Raw genomic sequence first — 14,961 nt, 5'->3', positions numbered from 1 at the left:
TCACATGAAAGGTCAAACTAGATGGTCTAATGGCCGCTCTTCTTAAAATCAATGAGAATTCAGCCTGGCTTTGGTACAACACAAAAAATCCTGTGACGACTCAGCTATTATTACATCCTTACATGCAGCATCTAGGACTTCAAAAGCACAACGGCAAGATGTAATTTACATAAAGTTAAATCCTTCCTACTTCTGGTAATAATACTTAGCATTTACATAACACTCTTTACCTTCAAAGTGCTTTGAAAACATTAACCGACTAATCCTCTCACTGGCTTGTAAGGTGGATAAATAAGTATTATTATCCTGCCTTTGGAAGATGGGGAAATTGAGCCAGGAAGGCTAAGGATTGAAGTTACCCTGAAGCTAGTGTTTTTGTATAGATGCAAAAAGAAAAGGAGGACTTGTGGCACCTTAGAGACTAACCAATTTATTTGAGCATAAGCTTTCGTGAGCTACAACTCACTTCCTCAGATGCAAGTGTATATATAAAGTCTGCTGCAGTTTCCACGGCATGCATCCGATGAAGTGAGCTGTGGCTCACGAAAGCTCATGCTCAAATAAATTGGTTAGTCTCTAAGGTGCCACAAGTACTCCTTTTCTTTTTGCGAATACAGACTAACACGGCTGCTACTCTGAAATTTGTATAGATGGTTCATCATGTCACTAACTATTGGTTTTCTTACCGGTATTTATGTTTTTAACTGGGTATATTTATCTGATAGACTTGTTTAGCTGTTCCTGTCAGGGCCAGCTGCTGTTGCTCAGCTTGTGATAAATAGAAGTCCTTCAAAATCAATATTAAGGAAAATCCCACTTCCAGGGTATCCAATCTGAGGGCTGTTCACCCTGTTCTTTTCATTACTATACAGTGTCTCCCAAGATTGTGTCTCTTGTGTTTATTGTGAGTGATTTGTATTCTCAGTGATTGAAGCATATTTTTTTAGGGGGAACAGACTCACTAGCCCTCTTTGTTCTGTTTAAACCCTTGAGCAGCTACATTTCCGATTCCCCGAGCATCTATGAATTACTTTATAACATATAATGTGAATTAGATAGCCGCCAGGAGAAGAGCTTCCAGTTTGGGTTTCCATTATTTCCTCATGTGAAAGCAACAGCCATGTAACATCTCCTTCTACTAGCTTTTTCTCCTCTGTGTATAAATTCTAATGAGCAGTGTGAAAAATATTAGTTCCATTCATTAGCTTAAATGAAGAACTGTGGTCAGTATAAGAAGAGATGTGAGCAAGCTATTTGGAACAAAGACATTGTTCAATGGGCAAAAGTCTTCCCTCCGTGACACAAAATAATAGGGGGTTTCGTAAAGAAAATTGCCAAAGGTGCAAAAAACAAAGATTCCACACAACTTGAGCCCCAGCTTTCTCCCCTACCAGAAATCACGGAATGCTATACAGCACACAGAGACTTTGAGTGGCTAAAAACATACTTCAAGTGAACATGTCATGTCCAGTATTGGAAGAGGATGCACAGAGCCATTTTTTCCCTCTTCAACACAGGTGAAGGGCAGGATTACAACATAGAGCTTAGGAAAGATTCTTAATGTTCAAATACTTTTCTGTGCAGTCCTTGTCTTCCTTCCATCCTTCACAGGGCATTTTTGCACAATACATTGTTGCTATGCTCAATACTGGTGGGAAAACAACTCCCAGTAACACACCTACAGTTAATTTCACCACAGTGAGAATTTAGTTAAAGAAACTGGCCAAATTGTCATCTCATTTTCAATGCTGTAACTTCCATGAGGTGAAACTAGCTTAACTGAGAGGAGAATTTGGCCCCATAAACACCTCCTGAGAGCCTGTTTCTTCTTCAACTCATACCAGTTCATCCTGGGTAACTTCATTGACTTCAAAGGAGCAGTATTACCGACTGCAAACACTCAAAGAGTCAGGCCCCCAAGAAATTGTGAGATTAAACAAAAATGAATATCAGATTCTTATTTGCCTTCTTATTTTTCAGCCTTTGGGGTTTGCATTTTCAGATTTTGCTTTGCAAACCCAGAGAGCAAGAATCTTCCTTTTTTTCTAATGAAAGCTGACATCGCTCACAAAAATCACATGACTCCAGGAGCTGAGAGTTTAAGAAAATCATATCACAGGGGTTAACAATAAAACACAAGAGTGAGCTCAGAGGTCTTCACTCTTTTAGAAAGTTTGTGAAAAAGAGACAAATTCTTCCCTATGTGCAACTTTCATTTTGTTTCAATGGAAAATGCACACAATGGGGTATCTGAAAGCAGAATTTGCCCTTAAGTGTTTATTATTATTTATGTAAGGAATGTATTTTTTGTTAGCTATTCAATAAAAAATCTAAACTAATTTATTCACTTGCCATATGGTGTGTATTTAGTTAGCAGAGATGAGTTTGTTTTTGTGAAGTACATTGTGGGATGTAGAAAGTAAAGTGGAGCATAGTTTTCAATTCCGCTGACTACCTGAAATACAGTTAGCTCCAGAGTTGCTTCCTAGGTTTGGACACATTGGTCAAGATTTTCCAAAAGTGACTGGTGATTTTGGACAATCTCAAGGAGACTGAATTTTAAGGGTTGGGCACCAGCCCCCTAAGAATCAGGTGTCTCAAGTGGAGTCCCCTAAAGTCACTTTTGAAATTGTGGCTGTTGCAGGTAACAGGTAAGTTGAGTTCTGGAGGCAACACCATCGATGATCACACTGCATTTGAGACTCTTGTTGGTAAAGGCTTTTGATGTGGCTAAACTGGGGATTCCTTTTGCACTAGGTAGTCTTTTGATGTAGACAGTAGCATATTAAATCCTGTTCCTTTGGGTGTTTTACTGATGTTTACTTTGATGCATGGCCCCTGATGACTAGCTCCACTTGCAACTGCCTTGCTACTCTTGTCGCACACGCTGTGTTCCTCACATCGTTCTCGAGAATCTCTGCAGAAATCCCCCAAAGGATGCTTTGGTGTGTCAGTCTCTCCTTTCTGCATTGTTGTTCCACCTCCGGGGATGCATCCACAGCAAATAAACGTGACAGGGCTCCTCACAAAGGGCTCAGATCTGCAGGGTGCTGAACTTCGGGGGATTTGGGTACATTTGGCCCTTAGTGGAAGGTGATCAGTGCCATACGGGATCAGGCCTTCAGTAAGCCCACAGCAACTCTTAATAGCTCAAGCGTGTCAATATGAAGAAAACAGTTCAGTTAAAGACATAGGCTGAAATCCTGACCCTAGTGAAGTAAATGGGAGTATTGCCATTTACTTCAGTGGGGGGAAGGGGAGGGTTCAGGTTTTCATCTAGAGGGTCTGGTTCTGGAAACCTTATTCACACTGATTTGTACATACTAGACAAGGAGTTCAATGAGATTACTCTGAGTTCAATGAGATTACTCAGATAAGCGTCAGGCTGCAAAATCATGTCAACGCTGATGAGGGGGAAAAGAGTCAAAAGCACCTAAGTGACTTAGGAGGTTGTCCCAAAAGTGTTTCGAATGTAGGTGCCTAAGTCCCATTGAGTTTCAATGATACACAGGGTCCTAATGCCCGCATCACTTCTGAAAATGGGACTTAGGAGGTTATTGCCTTGCCTAGCCCATGTTGGTGCCTACCAGAATCCCCAGCCCCGAGCCAGGTGTTCAGGCTCCTCATACGATGCATGGGAAGTTTGGTGCCTGAGAAGGAGATACTCAGAAGTCAGCAAGCCAGCCAGGAGTGAAATGCCGAGGAGAGAGCTGGAGGAAGAGAGGTGCCTAAGGCCACGTTTACACTTCGGGTGCTACAGCAGCACAGCTCTGGTGCTGTAGCTATGCCACTCTCGCACCGTGTGTAGCTGCTTCCAACAGTGACGGAGGGGATTTTTCCATGGCTGCAGGAACTGCACCTCCCCAAGCGACAGAAGGTAGGCTGATGGAAGCATTCGTCCATTGACCAAGACGCATCTACCCCAGGGGTGAGGTTGGCACATTTATGGTGCTCGGGGTGTGGATTTTTTGAGTTGAGCTAACTTAGACCAGGCCTCTGTGGCTGACCTGGTGCACCTCCAGGCCAGAGATAGGAGTCTCCCTCTGCTCAGGATCCGCAGCCATGAATCCTCCCCTGGAGTTAGGCACCTAAGGCAGGTCAGGCATGTAGGTAGCTCATGCCCTAGAAGCTGAAACCGTTTCTCTCTCTGTTTCTCGCTCACACTCACTACCTGTCTCACACTCGCCTTTTGTTTCTGTTTGTCCTCGTCTGTCTTTGCTCAGGTGCTGTGCTGCTCCCCCACGAGTTGTTGGCTCACATCTTGCAGTGGGGTCTGACAGGGATCAGGTTGTAGGTGTGCTCAGAGCATGTCTAAAGGGTCGGGCCTGGCAAGACATGTGTCCCCTTTATAGTTTGAGATTCCCACTTCAGGGTCTCCAGGGATTTGGTTTGAGCTAGGATCAGCTCAGTAGTTATGGGGTAGCACCAGGGCTTGGGTGCTTTGTGGATGCCAGCTGGCAGAAAGGCAGGTGTCTAGAGAAGATAGGTACCTACTTGGCAAGGTGGCAGCTGCGTGGTGTGCTGAAAATGTCACTAATCCCTAAATGGCAGAGTTAGGCACCCAATTACCTTTGAGGATCTGGACCTTAGGAACTTTTGAATTTTTTTTACCCAAGAGTGTTTCTGACAACACACAGGGTAAGCAACACCTGGCTTCTGCAGAGCTGATGTGCTTTCCACAATCTGTTTATTTCACCTTGTGCAAGTCACCAGGGCTCGAGCTGTTTTTCACACCAAGGAAAGAGATACACTGCACCCATCTAATAGACTCTCTGATGCTGACTTCACTCTCCCCACGATGGCTGCTGCTGCAGTACTGCAATGCCAGCCTGAATTGATAGGGGGCCATATACTATGGGGCAAGTCCTCCCCGCCCCGTTGTCACAAAGGTGATGTCGCACCCATGCAGGGAGGAGAGACTGAGCAGGGCTGTCATGGAAGGCAGGGAACCAGATTTAGGGAGAGGGGTTCATGCACAGGGAAATTTAGCAGAAGAAAATACTGGTGTTGTCACAGCGGAAAATAGCAATGACGAGGGAGAATGGGAAGAGGGAACTGGGAAGGGAGAAAGAGTGAGAGGGAATAGGGAAAGAGAGGAGGATGGGCGGGAGAGGGACTGAGGATAAATTCACCCTTGCGCAGAGGGCCAGCACAAGACATATGCACCACTTGCGTCTCATTTAGCCCCCTATTTTGAAGACTGCAGGGGAATTTCAGTGGTTGACGCACCTTTGTGCTGGGCGTCTGGCCAGGATGAATCTTGCCCTGAGAGCAGAGATTGTGTTCAGGGGAAAGAGTGGGAGTGAAGGAGGAGAACGGGTGAGAGTGAAGGAAGGGAGGAAGCAAGTGTATTAACGGGGAAGGGGGAAGGATTTGTGCTCAGAATATCACCTTTGCCCTCATCCAGCCTGCTGTCTGACATGCAGAAATGTTGATCAGAGGGAATACTGGCTAAGGCAATTTGTAGCCTCGGGTATCCTCATTCGGGGTTTACAATAGCTGGAGTCAGTACTCCCAGGGGAGGCCAGTACATGTAGATACACCGCTCCTCACTGGAAACTCCCGCAGATTTACTCAAAGCAAGCAGGATCATGTTGACTACATAAGTCTTAATATTGCTGCACAGTATGGAGAGCCTCGTTGAACTCAAATCCCAGGAGTATCTTTGTCTTTTGAGCACAAAAGATTCCAAAGGTAAAAAACTTGGTCAGGATTTCTTTCATAGAATCATAGACTTTAAGGTCAGAAGGGACCATTATGATCATCTAGTCTGACCTACTGCACAATGCAGTCCACGGAATCTCACCCACCAACTCCTGTAACAAACCCTTAACTTATGTCTGAACTACTGAAATCCTCAAATCATGGTTTAAAGACTTCAAGGTGCAGAGAATCCTCCAGCAAGTGATCCATGCCCCACGCTGCAGAGGAAGGCGAAAAGCCCCCAGGGCCTCAGCCAATCTGCGCTGGGGGAAAATTCCTTCCCGACCCCAAATATGGTGATCAGCTAAACCCTGAACATGTGGGCAAGACTCACCAGCCAGACACCCAGGAAAGAATTCTCTGTAGTAACTCAGATCCCACCCCATCTAACATCCCATAACAGGCCATTGGGCATATCTACCGCTAATAGTCAAAGATCAATTAATTGCCAAAATTAGGCTACCCCATCATATCATCTCCTCCATAAACTTATCAAGCTTTGTCTTGAAGCCAGATATGTCTTTTGCCCCCACTGCTTCCCTTGGAAGGCTGTTCCAGAACTTCACTCCTCTGATGGTTAGAAACCTTCATCTAATTTCAAGTCTAAACTTTCTGATGGCCAGTTTAGATCCATTTGTTCTTGTGTCCACATTGGTACTGAGCTTAAATAATTCTTCTCCCTCCGTGGTATTTATCCCTCTGATATATTTATAGAACGCAATCATATCTCCTCTCAGCCTTCTTTTAGTTAGGCTAAACAAGCCAAGCTCTTTGAGTCTCCTTTCATAAGACAGGTTTTCCATTCCTCGGATCATCCTAGTAGCTCTTCTCTGTACTTGTTCCAGTTTGAATTCATCCTTCTTAAACATGGAAGACCAGAACTGCACACAGTATTCCAGGTGAGGTCTCACCAGTGCCTTGTATAACGGTACTAACACCTCCTTATCTCTACTGGGAATACCTTGCCTGATGCATCCCAAGACCGCATTAGCTTTTTTCACGGCCACATCACATTGGCGGCTCATTGTCATCCTGTGATCAATCAATACTCCAAGGTCCTTCTCCTCCACTGTTACTTCCAAGAAATGCACCCCCAGTTTATAACAGAAATTGTTATTAATCCCTAAATGCATGACCTTGCACTTTTCACTATTAAATTTCATCCTATTACTATTACTCCAGTTTACAAGGTCATCCAGCCCCAAAGCAGCAAAAAGCACACCATTGTTATTTTACCTAGTACACTCTATTGCTATTATTTTACTTTAACTTTACCATTCATTCTAATAGCTCTCTTATTGCTTTCTCTCCTTCTGTTTACAATCTGTTTCCTGCTCCAGAACTCTCATCCCTCCTGGTTCAGAAACATAGACCCGTGGCCACTTTAGCTAATGGAGAATCTTAATTGTGTGTCAGCAATCTAGTGTGTATGGCACACCATTCAGCAGTTCTCATTACATTCAGTAGAGGGCAGTAGCACATGTGCGGTACTCACTAAAGTTCATTACAGCATGCAACAGCAATAAAAAGAGATTACTTCTGAATGTAAGAAGAGTCAAATTTCAGTGTACGGATTATGCCTGGATTTGTTGCTTACAAGGGAGAGGTGCAAATACAGGAAGTGAGACGTAAAAGGGAAGCAAGGCTGCCTAGGGGATAGCACACTGTACTATTACTCAAAGGACTTGGGTTCTAGTCCCATCTGCTGCTGCCCATTGAGTGTCCTTGGCAAGTCATTTCACCAGCCTGTCCCTCAGTTTCCCTATCTGTCAAATGGGGATAATAATCCTTATGTCCCTTGGTAAAGTGCTTTGAGATCGGCTGATGAAAAGCACTATATAAGAGTGAGGTGTGATTCTATGCGATTTGCTTGCTGAGGTGTTTGCATTTGCTTCCACTTATATTTAATAAATGTCTTAGAGGAAAAAACGTCCTGGCTGAGATCACATTTTGTAGTCTCCGAAGAGCCTCCTCCTGAGGACTGCAAGGTGTCGCTGTTCTGTGGCTATCGCACTGTTTGTGAATTTCCCCAGTGGATGTTACCCTGAAATCTTGACTGAATAAATAAAAGGAAGTTTAGTGTAGATCAGCCACGATCTATGGCTTTATTAGTGTGTATTATCCCTAGAGCTCTGGGTTCCACCCAGCCTAAGAGACAGAGCACAAACAAGGCTTCGGAGGTGAAAGTGAGAGTACAGATGTGAAACATCAGATGGGGATAGTAAGATGTGAGCTAACATGCTGCCACAGATGAACTGATACATCACCATTGACCCAGGGAAATGCATGCAGCAGTGACATGGAGAAGTATTCCTGCAGAAAAGTTTTTGATTACTTACATCATGTAGCCATTATGCGTTATCACATTTAACAGTGAAAATATGACACACGAAAGAAAGCTGCTTTTTGAAATAGCAGTTGCCATCCTCAGTAAAAGAGTAATTCAGCAGCTGCGTACAGACACACTGTTCTGGCAGGGGAAAGAGGATCTTCAGACAACTCGATGTGGGGGAAGTTTTTAAAAGCACAGGAGGGTCTGTCTGCAAAGCAGCTGGGAGTTGTAATTCCATTTGTGCCTAGGACCTCACATGAGATTGCACTTGGGCGGCAGCTAGCCCAAACCACCACCCATGCCACCATGGCCACAATGCTATTTTTAGCATGCAAGACCAAGAGCATGTACATTTGCCCGAGCTGGGAATTATACTTCCTTAGCTACCCTAACAAACTGAGAAACCTTAAGTGACTGAGAAGCGCAAGCCCAAATTTCAAAAGGGATTTAGGCACTTAGGAACCTATGTCCCACTGACTTTCAGTGTCACTTAGGCACCTTTGAAAATGTTACCTGTGATTTACTGCATATTTATTTTTATTTAATACTTTTATAGATCTGTATCCTATACGCATCTAAGGGCCATAGAATAAAACCGATACAAACCATTAAAATCTACATACTGTATCAATGAACCCAAGTACACAGCAATCTCAAGCAAAGCACCCGGCACAGGGACAAATACAATAACACCCAGGAAAGAGTGCAGTCACAGTAAAGAGGGGTGAAAATGTGACAGCAGTTACAAATCCCCAGCAGTCTAGGAGGGGGAGCCCAAAAGCAATCAGGGATGAGCCTGAGACTTTCGTTATGCTGGAAAGGCAGCCAGTTGGACCTGGTCCCAGAGAAAATTCTGCATCTGGGGCCAGGACTCAACTGCCCCAGCCCAGTCCAATCATAACTACACCTACAGACCTAGAGCAAAGCTGCTGTGAACAATCACAGTTATTGGGAATGGGTCTAGGGAAAAGGGTGCTCAGATATTTAAGGCCTAGCTATATAGGGCTTAATATACTAATCCCAAAATGTTGAATTCTATTCTGTGGTGTACCAGCCACCAATGTACACAGAGCTAGATAAGTTAGACAACAGAAACAGTGACTACCATTTACATCAGCTACAGTAGATTCCCAGATTGTGGATGGTATGGAGTAAAAATTGCAGCAGTGTCGATCTGTAAAAGGGATAACTCACCTTGGAGCATCTTTTTGTGGCTGGGTGTAGCAAAGCAATTCTCTCCCCATCTGGTTCCCCTGCCAGTGGCAGCTCTGATCCTCCAATGGCCTGCTGCTTCCTGCGAGTTGGCCCTCTGGCCAGGTCACAATTTCAGTCCACCCCTTGAAGGGTAACAAGAAATCCAACAAACCAATGTCCAAGCCCTTGTATCAGGTCTTTGGCCCCAACTCTGGGCCCTGTGGTCCTCACTCCCTTTTCTCAGGGCTCTTCAGTGCCCTCATCCCCTTCTCCAACCTCACACCACCATACCAGTGGCTGATAGGGGAACCCTAGGCCCTCCCACTACACCGGGTTCCAGCCATGAGATCCTATAACCAGCACCCCCAGGGAAAAGTAAAAGTTGGCTCCTACCTGTAGGTCAATCTACTCTACTCACCTAAGCGATGTCTAACCATCTACACTGCTATTTATACTCATGCTAGCTGGACATGCAGTGTCTCTATTCTAAGTGCCACTGTAAGTGTAGATGTAGCCAGTGACACTCAAAATAAAGGTTAATTGGGTGGCAGCAAAACCCTACATCATTTCTGTAGAAGAGATCCACTCACTTGCACTGGGCAGCCAAGTGATCAGATAGATATCATCACAATTTATGTGATTTTTATTCCACTAATACAAAATTTTAAAAGGGGACAGCTTTTGAAAGTCCCACCCTCTCCATCAGACCATGGGAAAGAGCTGGTAGGTATAAATGGCAAAGTACGAGTTTCGATTCTTTGTCTCCAAGACCAAGGCGATTAGCACATTGGCAGTTGTGCTCCATCTAAGGCTGGACTTCACTATGTGTCTGTACATTGCCTAGCACAATGGCCCCCGATCTCATCTGGTGACTTTAGGTGCAACAATAATACAAATAACACTAGGTCAGATTCTTAGCTGGTATAAATTGGTTTAGCTCCATTGACTTCAATAGACCTAAGCCAATAAACATCATCTGAGAATCTGACCTAGTGTCTGTCTCTAAAAATACGGCCTTTGAATAAAAGCAAAGAATGTCAACAAAGCAACATTGCTTCCAATATTTCTCCGGTGAAGAGTCTCCATCTAAACGGTCCTTTTCTTATTTGTTTGTTCCACTCTATTTCCTTGGATGCCGTTTAGTGAATAGCAGTATAATGTCCTTCCTTTACACCAGACTTACTGCACAGTTATCCCCAGCTGCACCTTTGGAAGTCAAACAGCTTCTGTAGCACTTGTTCCAGTCTTAAAGAACTGTTTTGGAAGGGGAGGAGAGAAAAGGCTCCATGAATGCTAAGTAGCTCTGTGTGGTTCACCACCCACCCACTCTACTGAAACATGGCCCATTAGCACAGGATGGCAGATGCAGTTTCAAAGAATGTACCAGTTCCTAAAGCAATCTGTGTCTGCCGATAACAGCTTCACAGATGTGGGGGAAATAAAGCAGTTGCACAACACAATATAACGCATGAGTGCATTTAAATCTTTCGGAAAACCACCCAGCACCTAACAATGACTCTAAAGAGCAGACATTTTCTTCGGCGAACAGTCTTGAGCATGATACAAATCAAGGCCAGTGCAGAATTTGTTAAATGTTTGATTTCCTCTGTTTACACATGCAAGGCAGGTCGAGCTGAAAAATTTGAACCAAGATGCGGAGAAGCATTTATTATGCCAGGACTTAATTACTGAATGCTGCACTGTGCTTGCACTGAGCCTGAGTGATTGATTAGACTTGTGAAAGGGGCATACTGACTTCTGAGTGCAGCTACAAAATAAAATAAAATAAAATAAAATAAAATACATGGCATAATGTGCCATTTCCACAGCAGTAGGAGAGGGACAGTAACAAATACTAACTGATGTTGGGGGAGAGAGATACAGCCAACAGCTGCAAGTCACAAATAAACCTTCTTTAGCACTTCAGCTGTGATGCTCTGCCAGCTTTAAAGGGCCAGCTCTAGAAAAGCATGCTGGGAAAAACAGTTCCCATCAAGGGGCACCAGGCATCCAGTGAAGAAAGAGCTGCGTGTTAATCACTGAATGAACACAAGAAATAACTAAGGAACAGGCAGGGACACAGATACCTGGGATCAATTCTTTGTTCTGCCAGACTTCTTATGTGATCATGGGCAAGTCACTTAGTCTCTTTGTGCTTCATCTCCCCATCTATAAAATGGGGTTAATAACATATCCCTGCTTCATGGGGATATTGTGAAGATAATGCTTGTAAAGTGCTGTCAATAAGTTGACTCACTGCTAGTATGCCCCCTTGTGGCTGGGTGTTGCATAGCAGGCTCTCCCTATCTGGTGCCCTTGCCAACAACCACTCCAGCCATGCAGTGGTCTGCCTCTTCTCATGACTCAACTCTCTGGTCAGGTCACATACGGTTCCATCCCTTTAATGTAAACCAAGACCCACATGTTCATAGCTCAGCAACTGTACACCGGATCTTCAGCCTGAGAACAGAAGTGTTTTCTAGCCCTTATCTCCAGGTCCTCCATGCAATCTATGTCAGTGGGCCAGTTGGGGAACCCAGGCCCTCCCTCTACTCTGGGGTCTGGCCAATGGAGCCTGTAATCCCTGGGCCACTTCCTACCACAGACTGCCTCTATTTCTTTCCACTAGCTCCTTTCTGCAGATCCCCAAAGGAAAAACCCATAGTGCCAGGAACAAAGTACATGTAAGAGACCCTTGCCAATGCCATGCTTACCTGCCAATAAGGCAGCTCTGGTATCTAGCAATGTCTGGTCATCTTCCAGCCCCGAGCCAGGCCTTCCTTCAGGTAGTCTTAGGGTAGGTCCTGGCCTCAGCCAGGTCTTTTTTTAAGGGGTTAGCACAAAAAATCCTCTCCTTTTCCTGCTGAACTAGACTCCCCTCCCCCCCTTTTAACATCTCCCTCCAGGCTTGGCACCTCTTGCAGGTGAAGTAGGGCAGGGCTAATTGAGCACCCAGGTTCTTATTAACCCTTCCCAGCTAGTGCAAGGTTTGTACAGAAGTGCTCACAAACTGTGGGAATGGGGGTCATATATGTAGACAGACCGTTGTAGCACACAGATCCAGTCTCAAAGGACTCTACCAACAGCCTTCATAAAATTCTCACCCAATGCTGGGTTTGTGCTGAAGGTCCAGGGCAGCCACAAGGTTTAAAAAAGAGAAGTCAGAATCCCAGAAGAAGTGCTGACATACAGTCAGATGTTTCGTTTCCATTTTTCTGATAGAAGTGTTAAAAAAAACCCGTATAGATAGAAATTTCCCCTCTGCATGATGATTTTCACCTGAAAACCCTTTCTGGTTTTCGTTTGCTCTTTAAGACATCATTCTGTAGGCCCCTGGAATTAGACATTCTCCTTTCCCTTTACTTTCCCTTTGCTGTTGCCTTCAAATGGCACTGTGGAGCTTTCCCCCTATTTATTGGAAGCCCCAGATGAACACCAGCCCTCTGTGTTTTACATTAATTAGCTTGAGTAAGGCTGGACCAGGCTCTAATCCACAGGCACAGCCAGGATGCAGCAGCTGAGTCAATCAAAATTGCATTTGATTTATATGCGGCAGAAGCTGGGCATATAATACTAATAATTGATAAGAACTGTTCATTTGGTTTGCGTGAGCGTCCAAAGTCTAATCAGGATCGGGGCTCCATTGTGCTAGGTGCTGTACAAACATTTTGTGTTTTTTTAAAAAGCTGACCATTAGTGGGAAGCATATCAGTGCTTAGAATAACAGCAGGGTGTACTTTTAATGCCACTGACATGCACGTCAAGATTTAAGTAAGAGCATTTGGAAATACACAAGCCTCAGAAATCTTTTGTTAATTTTTTTTTTTTATTAAGGGCTTTTGAGGTTGTGCACATTGCATGGAATGAGAATTCCTGCCCAGGTAGCTGGTATCATGGGAAGATTAGATATGGCAAAGCTAAGGCTCTTGAATGCACGATTTGGTATAGTGGATTGCACAGGGCCAGAATCAAGGCAAATAAAGAAGTGCAAATCAAGGAGATAGCTAAAATCCATGTAAAACCTTAGTCGAGAAAAGGCACAGGTAGGTTTTTAGCTCGATGAAACTAATGAAGGTCAACTATATACCACCTAGCTTGGGTTGACCTCGACTAGCTACATGGAGCTAATAACTACCCGTGCTTTGTCTCCGCTAGGAATGTACTTGGCATTAGCTAATGATGTAAAAACACAACTTTTTTTGCAGTGGAAACACAGCCAAGGGCATCAGAGTGGAGAAAGACCTCTTAGGGCATCTGAGTCATCTTCCTTTCAATACAGAATTATTCCCTGCTTCATACTATTGAATACTTTGTCTAGTCCACTCTCGGATTACTCAACTGTTGGGTCAGCTTCTACTTCGTATTGGCATGCTCATGGCTGGGAAATGTTTTCATTGTTCCACTTCATCCCATAGTTCACAATTTTTTCCCCTTCCTTGGGACTGGTTTACCCATCATGTTCCATCCACACAGATTACCTTTGCTATTAAAAATCGGCAATTCTGTTTACGTGAGGAGAACAAAGGCAATTTATTTGTGATTGGATCATCCCCTGGGGCCTCTAAAACACGTCAGGTAGTGATTGGTTACCTGGGCAAAAGCCCTCCCAGGGAAATAAATTTGAATCCCATTTCCCTCGTTAGCATCAGGCTTCTTACATACGCAATGATTATCATAAGTAATTCTGTTCTGTTCAATTCCGTAGGACTTCATCCTCAGGGAGTCAGCCGTATTTCTCTTATAGAACGAGCTTTAATATAAAAATACTAGTCCCCAAAGTACAAATATAATGAGTCCCTGAAAATGCCAAACCCCAGCATTATAGACACTATCACTATGGCTTGAATCTTGGAAAGCTTATCCCTGTCAGTCAAATACAAATTGACAGTTAACAAAGAGAAATATTCTGAGTAAAAAACAACACATCATGAAAACCTGAAATCACATCTGACCTATTAAGTGGCCTTTCTTCTGATGACTGGGTGGGGTGGAGGGACCAACCTCTGGGGAGACCGACCTCGGGGGGGACGACCCACCACCACCCAAACCTATTTCTTTGTGTAGAGAACACACTCCCTCTGTCACGTACGATGAAGCAAACTGATACGCTGCTGAAATGTAACGTCAGAGGCCATTGATCTGCTTTCCCAGGCAGTAGTAAAGGAAGACAAGGGAGCAAACAAAATGGGTAATTCAAATAGAATTGAATAAAATGAATAAATAAAGAAGTAAAGCAAACCAGTCACTTTTAACACCTGCACAAAGATCATCTTTAGAACACATCCAGCCATGTGGGAAAACGCAGCAATGCGATGATGGACTGTCAGCCCTCGGCCTTAATTGACAAGGCCGTACCAAGTCATTATCAAGAATACAGTTGTATATAGCACTAATTGCAGTTAGATTTTTTATTATCAACCCCAATAGACTTTAGGCATGACCAATATGGGCCAAACCCTGCTGGCTTTCCTCACACAAGACTGGTGAAGCCATTTATTGAGTGAGGAAAACAGGCTTTAGCTATGTTATTGGTTCAATTCCCACAATTTGTGATTTATTTCTCAGAGTAACACAGGGGCATGCACAGGAATTTAAATTTGACCGCTTTTGGAGGGGGTGTTAGGATATAGATATGCAGGCCTGTCTGTAAAGGCGTAAACTCTAAGAATTTAGGTGTATTTTTATCACTTAGCTAGTTACAGAGGTATAAAAGAAAGAATCAAAATCACTGT

Source organism: Lepidochelys kempii, chromosome 1 (genome assembly GCF_965140265.1).
Source record: "Lepidochelys kempii isolate rLepKem1 chromosome 1, rLepKem1.hap2, whole genome shotgun sequence".
Lineage (NCBI taxonomy): Eukaryota > Metazoa > Chordata > Testudines > Cheloniidae > Lepidochelys > Lepidochelys kempii.
This window is presented reverse-complemented; position numbering follows the sequence as displayed.